The sequence below is a fragment of the Dendrobates tinctorius genome, unplaced genomic scaffold (genome assembly GCF_039654945.1).
Source record: "Dendrobates tinctorius isolate UK_male_01 unplaced genomic scaffold, ASM3965494v1 ptg000122l, whole genome shotgun sequence".
Classification (NCBI taxonomy): domain Eukaryota; kingdom Metazoa; phylum Chordata; class Amphibia; order Anura; family Dendrobatidae; genus Dendrobates; species Dendrobates tinctorius.
The window spans coordinates 8,329,686-8,338,887 of NW_027361790.1; the positions used below are offsets into that span (position 1 = coordinate 8,329,686).

At 47.2% G+C, this 9,202-nt stretch overlaps 1 long non-coding RNA gene across 1 annotated transcript; it reads right to left on the bottom strand.

Moving 5' to 3' along the window:
• Window positions 1-204: 204 nt before the first annotated feature.
• LOC141046859 (uncharacterized) lies at window positions 205-3,589 on the bottom strand. The gene is made up of 3 exons (XR_012219683.1): window positions 2,934-3,589; window positions 2,632-2,857; window positions 205-1,195 (listed from the first exon to the last, which is right to left on the bottom strand). It is a non-coding gene; the product is annotated as an uncharacterized lncRNA (long non-coding RNA).
• Window positions 3,590-9,202: the final 5,613 nt, after the last annotated feature.

The window sequence follows — 9,202 nt, forward strand, 5'->3', positions numbered from 1 at the left end:
ACAGAAGTGACAGATCTGTCACTTCTCTGTGTGCAAAATTCACAGTAAATATGCAGGTGACTACATTGCATATTTACTGCAACGTGTACCAGTTTTATGTGCAAGAACCATCCATACGCATGTGTGGCTCAGCCCTTGGAATCCCCTGTTTCTTTCCAATGTGTGTGTGTAATATATATATATATATATATATAGAAACAGGGGATTCCAAGGGCTGATCCACACATGCGTATGGATGGTTCTTGCACGTAAAACTGGTACACGTTGCAGTAAATATGCAATGTAGTCACCTGCATATTTACTGTGAATTTCGCACACAGAGAAGTGACAGATCTGTCACAGTATATATATATATAAAAATTTGTACGCTTTTAAGGCCTAGGGCTATCAGCAATGATGAAAAAAACCTGTCAATTGCTCTGGCATCACGGCCAAAGTGAGGACTATGCACAGGGATCTGAGCTGATAAATTTAAGGCCCATCCCTTGACAATGTCACTGGATTAATTGCCTGAGTAAATGCACTCTTATTTGAATTATATTTTTAACAGTTTGAGCTTTCGTTTTAATTCAATAAAATATTATTTAAGCTGGCTATGTTGTAGTTGTGTGTGGGCTATAGAAGACTTGTTTAATGGTATTAGGGTTTGTAAAGCCATCTTTGTACTCATGGCCTTCAGGTACTCTGTACTTTTATAGCACCTCTCACTCCCTACTAGTCATTAAGTACTTTAGCTTGCTTGTAGCTGTATTCACATAGCTGTGAGTTAGTTGCCTGAAAGACAAGGCATGAGCCCTAGTGCATGCACTGTCTGATTATCCAGGACCATTCTACTTTCATCTCCTTTTTCTGGCCTGTGACAGAAAAACACATATGAGAATAACCTCATCAGATACAATGGGTACAATTGCATTCTGTAACCTCTGGTCACACGGACACCTCATCATTATTCATTGTGCAAGTGTCAAGCTCCTAAAATTCACAGTAGAAAAAGTCCACAGGGTATGCTGACATGTACATATCATATTCATATCACCACTATACTATAGAAAAGGGAACAAAACCAAAGCAAACGTCATGTTATTTAGAGAAACAAACATAAAACTATATTTGGTCTTATTCCTGTGCTTTACAGCAATGGCATAGCTTCCTTTCTCCATCTTCATTATTGCCAATTTGTGAAACCGTATCCAAACTGGGGAGAGAAAAAAATTTGATCAATATTGCACAGTGCAACATTATACATAGTGACAGTCTGGTATGGCACCTCGGCAACATTGTCACCCACAAAATATTATACATTATATACTGTAATCAAAGATGCTTTTAGGCCATGTGCACACGATGCATTTTTCCCGCAGAACCGCACAGTGATTTACAGTAGCATGTAAATCTATGGAAAAAAAAAAAATCTGTGCAGACGCTGCAGAAAGTGGGTGTGCGGTTTTCAAACAACTGCATGTGACTTCTTTTGTGCGGTTTTCTATCTCCCCATTCTCAAAAACCGCAGGGGGAAAACCGCACTGAAAAACCGCATCAAAACTGCACTAAAAAAGGAAGAAATCCGCAGGAAAAATGCAGCTCATTTGACCTGCGGATTTCGTGAATTCTGCGCAGAAAAATCCGCAGGAGGATTTTCCCCGTGTGCACATAGCCTTAGGCTGCGAGTCAGGTCACAATAGTAGCAGATAGGAAAGGAGATAACAAGTTAAGGGCTGTAGAAAACTTTGCTATGTGGAGTTTGCTCATTTTATTTTATAAAAATGTAATGTCTACCCCTCCGCATAGCAATGTTTTCTACACACCAACTCTTATCTCCTTTGTTATATGGGAGGTTCTGAGATGTCTGTGCCTGCAATCAGAAGGGTTGAATGTAGACAACCTGGCTGTGGAGATGTGCAAGTTTTTTTTCCAACTGATTTTATTTTATTTTTTCTTCACTACCTCCCCTACCACCTCCCACCCCAGTCAGTGAACAACTTTAATGGATCCTGTACTGATAGGCTGTGTACCTTCAGAGCAAAATACTTGTTTTCTGCCCAAGATTGCTGATCTAGAAGTTGCTCAGTGTTCATTGTCACTTTTTTTTTTTTTTTTTAAATCAAAGGGCTGGCTTTACACACCTGAATGACACCGCTGCTCAATGAGGCTTCTTGCAGGACCTTCAATGATGTTGGAGATCAAATGATCTCTGATGCTGTTGAAGGTCCTGAAGTACTGCAGGATGCCTCGGTCAGCATTCGGGTGAGCGTTTAACCCTTTTATCATATACCGGAGTGCTATTTGGTGAAGTGTCATGCATCGTGGTGTAGTACAAACCTCTTCACAGTGCTAATGCAGTGCAGACAAAAGACTGGAACTGTTCCCCAGCCAGTGTGCTAATGAAATACTGGCGATAGCATGTATTCAGCCAAACAAAACAACACTGCATGATCTGAGTGACTGAGGGAATATCATTTAGTGTCCGGTGTGTGGTCGTGCACAATTGGAACGATAGTCGCTCATCACCGACTACTGAGCGACAGTTGCTTAATAGTTGTGTGTAAAGTCACATTGACAATCGAGGTGCTAGATGGGCGTAATAGCCTGATAAATCATCCCGCGTAAAAGTAATTTAACAGGACTCCGTACCTTGGGTTTCAACTGGTATGCTTCATCCTGATGTTCCAGGGCATCGTTTATCAGTTTTAACATTCTGTACCGACGCCAACCTCTGACCTACAGAGAGAGTAATGTGGTTAAGAGGATGGAGAACAAATGGGAACGTGGATGAATATGTGAGCAGAACATTACCTGTATGGTAAACACCTCCACCTCCCTGGAACGCTTCACTTTTTCACCATTACATCAGAAATAGCTGAAACCGAATATGAAATGCTATTAAATATTGCATGTGACACCACAGCCTCATGTTCTTTTATGATTCAACCCACCTCTTTTTTGGGAAACATGGACCAATGATTCTTCATAATTGTAGTGTGCAAAATCCTAGAAAAAATAAAGACATCTTAGGCTGTGTGCACACGCTGCGGATTTTGCTGCGGTTCCGCAGCGGTTTTGGCCGCTGCGGACCCGCAGCAGTTTTTGCTGCGGTGTACAGTACCATGATTCCCTATGGGAATCAAAAACCGCAGTGCAGACGGTGCGGAATTTTCCTCGCGGATTATCTGCGGTTTTCAATCCGCAGAAAGAATTGACATGTCAATTCTTTCTGCGGATTCTCCTGCGGTTTGCCATCTCCTCCATTGAGGAGATGAAAAACCGCAGGGCAAAACCGCAGAGCAATCCGCAGGTCTTTTGACCTGCGGTTTCACCTGCGGATTTTACAAAATCCGCGCGGATGAATCCGCACATAATCCGCAGCATGTGCACATAGTTAAGGACAAGGAATCTGGGTCAATTCGAATTGTACTTCAGAGCATGTGCCATTTTGAAGCCTCTCTGTAAAAAATGCTATAAATTATAGGAAGCATGCTCATCAACACATGTACTATTTGCCAGTGCGCTTTTCCTACTATGCCATTCATTTAGGACTTCTGGTAATTTGTAGGTGAAAAAATTGTCAAAGTCCTAAATTAATGGGATTCATCATAGGGAGCTAAGCGATTATATCTCCGTGGCTGATGCACACAGAATCTAGATCTTTAACAGGGTGAGTACAGAGTCTCCCACAAATTTTAAGACCCTCACTGCCCTGCAGTGACTTGAATTCCAGAGAAATTTGCCCAAAACGGACCACCCTTATCCACTTTCCAATGCATATCTATGAGAAAAAAAATGCCCAAAATCTGGGGTCACTGCTCTGCCTTCATAAGCCCTGGACACTAGCGCTTTTAGGGGAAGAAAGCCCAGGCACTGCACTTCAAATAGACACCAAAACCGGGTTGCTGATTTATGTACTTACAGTTTGTCTCTCAGCCATCTTTCCTCGTAGGCAGTTTGAAAGCAAGTAAAGACATGCCCCATATTCAAATCCTCACCTCAACTTCCTCCTCATCATGATTGGCTGTGCTGTCACTACTCAAGTTTAAGAACACACCCCTTAAAGAAATAGAAAAATAAATATTGAGTTAAACAATAAAAGGATTCGAACCCTAGTCACTGCAAGAAAAAGGCAGCTCCACGTCTTCTTGTGCCACCTAGGTACAAGAGGAAGTGTAACCACCTAATCAAAGTGGTATCTCCGTTCCATTTAAATTACTATATCGAGATCCGGGTAACAGCCGCATACACGCCCCGTTCGTTAACCAGGCCTTGACCATCCAATTTGCATTGAACCTTGGGTGCCGGAGGTCTTGGTCTCATTTCTCTGGAACCACAATTTGCAGCCACATGCTTTTGGTGTCTATTTGAAGGGCACACCTTGGGATTTCTTCCCGTAAAAGGGCTAGCATCAGACCATTGAACCCTCGAAGTTTTGGCATGTTTTTCTTGTAGACATGCATTGGAAATCGATCATATCTCCGTGGCGGTGGCAGTCGGCCACTAGATCTTTCGGAGGGTGAGGGCACGGTGCCCCCCCACACATTTCAGGGCCCCCTCTTCTCGCTGGCACTTTTGGAGAATATCATTCATTTTGCCTAAAACAAAAGTAAAACGCCACATTAAATCGAAAACCACTAACGCAACGTGGAAAAAAAGCACGCCATTGTTTTCTGGGTGAAATTCTCTATTCGATTGACATATCACATGCCAGGGGGAAAATGTTTCGCACCCCCCGCTCCCTGTCAAAATGGCCGACGTTTTCATCTTTTTGCTGGGTAGCTCCGCAGCCTAAGCGCACAGTGACGAGCCACTTTGGGGGATGAAAACCGAGGGAATTCCCCAGATTTTAAGACCCGTTTCGCCCGGCTGCGACTTGCGGTTCCGGAGAACCTAGGCCCTGGCTCTGAGGACCACCACTCCCGTGCCGTAAGCACCAGACATTAGTCGCTCCCAGGGTGGACTGCTGAGAGTCTCCGCTACGAAAAAGACACCAAAACTGGGTTGCTGTGACTTGTGGTTCAAGAGAAACAGACCCAGAACCGCGAGCTCCCCCCACGTTCCATCCAAAGGATAGTATCGAGAGCCCGGTAACACACGTAGTATATTCACGTTTCATATTGGAATATTGTCCAGGATGCCTCCTACAAACAGAGACATCACTTGTCCCCCTGCTGCCCAGGGAATTTGATTTCTGGGGTCAGTGCATGGCTGTCCATTGATAAAAAAGGATCCTGGTGGTGCAGGCTTGAGGGGGAACAAATGCCCAACAGAGCAGCACACAGCCCCAATAAATGTTCCCTCACATCAGTCTGGTAATTAGCTTTCAAATGACACCCAAGTGGCCCCTCTGGCTTTACCAGAAGTCGCACCAGGGGCCCAATATCTGATTTGGACAGCAGATTTGAAAAGACATTTTGAGGCCTTGGGTCGGTTTTGAGCTTCTGAAACCTCACAATTACCCAGCAGAAGGTACCAGGCCAACCAAACTTGGCAGGAATATTGTCCAGGATGCCTCCTTCAAACAGAGACATCACTTGTCCCCCTGCTGCCCAGGGAATTTGAATTCAGGGGTCAGAGGATGGCTGTCCACTGATGAAAAGGATTCAGGTGGTGAAGGCCTGAGGGGGAACAAATGCCCAACAGAGCAGCACACAGCCCCAATAAATGTTCCCTCACATCAGTCTGGTAGTTAGCTTTCAAATGACACCCCAGTGGTCCCTCTGGCTTTAACAGAGGTCGCACCAGGTGCCCAATATCTGATTTGGACAGCAGATTTGAAAAGACATTTTGAGGTCTTGGGTCGGTTTTGAGGTTCTGAAACCCCACAACTACCCAGCAGAAGGTACCAGGCCAACCAAACTTGGCAGGAAAATTGTCCAGGATGCCTCCTACAAACAGAGACATCACTTGTCCCCCTGCTGCCCAGGGAATTTGAATTCTGGGGTCAGAGCATGGCTGTCCATTGATGAAAAGGATCCTGGTGGTGCAGGCTTGAGGGGGCACAAATGCCTAACAGAGCAGCACACAGCCCCAATAAATGTTCCCTCACATCAGTCTGGTAATTAGCTTTAAAATGACACCCCAGTGGCCCCTCTGGCTTTACCAGAAGTCGCACCAGGGGCCCAATATCTGATTTGGACAGCAGATTTGAAAAGACATTTTGAGGCCTTGGGTCGGTTTTGAGGTTCTGAAACCCCACAACTACCCAGCAGAAGGTACCAGGCCAACCAAACTTGGTAGGAAATCAAATTCGATGGGGAGCAGGGGGAAAAGTGATGTCTCTGTGAGGCATCCTGTCAAAATCAGATATTGGGCCCCTGGTGCGACTTCTGGTAAAGCCAGAGGGGCCACTGGGGTGTTAATTGAAAGCAAATTACCACACAAATGTGAGGGAACATTTATTGGGGCTGTGTGCTGCTCTGTTGGGCATTTGTGCCCCCTCAAGCCTGCACCACCAGGACCATTTTTATCCATGGACAGCCATGCTCTGACCCCCTGAAATCAAATTCCATGGGGAGCAGGGGGACAAGTCATGTCTCTGTATGTAGGTGGCATCCTGGACAATATTACTGCCAAGTTTGGTTGGCCTGGTACCTTCTGCTGGGTAGTTGTGGGGTTTCAGAACCTCAAAACCGACCCAAGGCCTCAAAATGTCTTTTCAAATCTGCTGTCCAAATCAGATATTGGGCCCCTGGTGCGACATCTGGTAAAGCCAGAGGGGCCATTGGGGTGTGGTTTGAAAGCTAATTACCAGACTGATGTGAGGGAACATTTATTGGGGCTGTGTGCTGCTCTGTTGGGCATTTGTTCCCCCTCAAGCTTGCACCACCAGGATCCTTTTCATCAATGGACAGCCATGCACTGACCCCTGAATTCAAATTCCCTGGGCAGCAGGGGGACAAGTTATGACTCTGTTTGAAGGAGGCATCCTGGAGAATATTCCTGCCAAGTTTGGTTGGCCTGGTACCTTCTGCTTGGTAGTTGTGGGGTTTCAGAACCTCAAAACCGACCCAAGGCCTCAAAATGTCTTTTCAAATCTGCTGTCCAAATCAGATATTGGGCCCCTGGTGCGACTTCTGTAAAATCCAGAGGGGCCACTGGGGTGTCATTTGAAAGCTAATTACCATACTGATGTGAGGGAACATTTATTGCGGCTGTGTGCTGCTCTGTTGGGCATTTGTTCCCCCTCAAGCCTGCACCACCAGGATCCTTTTCATCAATGGACAGCCATGCTCTGACCCCAGAATTCAAATTCCCTGGGCAGCAGGGGGACAAGTGATGTCTCTGTTTGTAGGAGGCATCCTGGACAATTTTCCTGCCAAGTTTGGTTGGCCTGGTACCTTCTGCTGGGTAGTTGTGGGGTTTCAGAACCTCAAAACCGACCCAAGGCCTCAAAATGTCTTTTCAAATCTGCTGTCCAAATCAGATATTGGGCCCCTGGTGCGACTTCTGGTAAAGCCAGAGGGGCCACTGGGGTGTCATTTGAAATCTAATTACCAGACTGATGTGGGGAAATATTTATTGGGGCTGTGTGCTGCTCTGTTGGGCATTTGTTCCCCCTCAAGCCTGCACCATTAGCCGGCTCTCACTGTTGAATGTGACATACTGAGGATGAGAGCCGGCTAGCCTAAGCGCACAGTGACGAGCCACTTTGGGGGATGAAAACCGAGGGAATTCCCCAGATTTTAAGACCCGTTTCGCCCGGCTGCGACTTGCGGTTCCGGAGAACCTAGGCCCTGGCTCTGAGGACCACCACTCCCGTGCCGTAAGAGCCAGACATTAGTCGCTCCCAGGGTGGACAGCTGAGAGTCTCCACTACGAAAAAGACACCAAAACTGGGTTGCTGTGACTTGTGGTTCAAGAGAAACAGACCCAGAACCGCGAGCTCCCCCCCACAGGATAGTATCTAGATCCCGGTAACATACGTGGTATAGCCACGTTTCTTACCCAGACCTCGACTTGCCTGATGGCATTGGCATGTCGAGAACCGGGTAACGACCGTGGCAAATGGCCGTCGCTTACCGGGCCCTCGACGTGCCAATTGGCATGGAAGGGGAGATTTTTCGGAGGGTGAGGGCACGGCGCCCCCCCACATTTTAAGGACCACTCTTATCACAGGCACTGAGTGAGACTGCCAGGGACTCTGCGGCACTGCCAGGGACTCTGCGGCACTGCCAGGGACTCTGCGGCACTGCCAGGGACTCTGCGGCACTGCCAGGGGGCAGGTTGTCAGGGGCTGCAGGAGCCCGGGGGCAGGTTGTCAGGGGCTGCAGGAGCCCGGGGGCAGGTTGTCAGGGGCTGCAGGAGCCCGGGGGCAGGTTGTCAGGGGCTGCAGGAGCCCGGGGGCAGGTTGTCAGGGGCTGCAGGAGCCCGGGGGCAGGTTGTCAGGGGCTGCAGGAGCCCGGGGGCAGGTTGTCAGGGGCTGCAGGAGCCCGGGGGCAGGTTGTCAGAGGGCGGAGGAGGCTGTGGCAGGCCGCAATGCTGTGTAGGACGCTGTGTGGTGCTGGAGAGTGCTACAGAGCCACACAGCTCTCTGGTGTCATGACAGGTGACTGTATATACATGTATACACATACATGAATGTACGTGTCATGACAGCTACTTTGACGATACGTACATGGATTTTTACTTACCCAAACAAAGGATGAAGAGGCTAGCTGGTCCACATTATGATGGAGGCCGGAGAGCATCGTCCCTCCATCGTGATGTCGTCCAGCAGGGAAATTTGTTGTCCTTGCCACATGGAGCCAGTTCAGTCTCTGAGATGCCTTGTTAACTAGTTGAAAAAAAAAGGAAATTATTGAATTTTAAAATTATTTTTATTCTAAATCCTATTAATTCTATTAATACATTAAATATGAATCTTCATCCATGAGTGTATGTTTCCAGCAGACACAGCGCGCGGTGGCGGCTTCCTCAAGTGTTACCTGTGGGTTATGCTCTGTTAGCTAATGACAAACAGGGAAAGAAAAAAAAATGAATTATCGAATTATTGTATTTTACTATTATTTCTATTCTAAGCCCTGCTAGTGTTCACAGCAGTGATAACACAGCCCCCTGCATGTCAGCTCACCCTCCCACCCACCGGGACAGCCTGTATCCCCGCCGTGCCCCCCACAGCTGACCCCATATACTGTGCTGAGCATCCCCTCCCTCCACCCCAACTGGACAGCCTGTATCCCTGCCGTGCCCCCCACAGCTGACCCCATACTCTGTG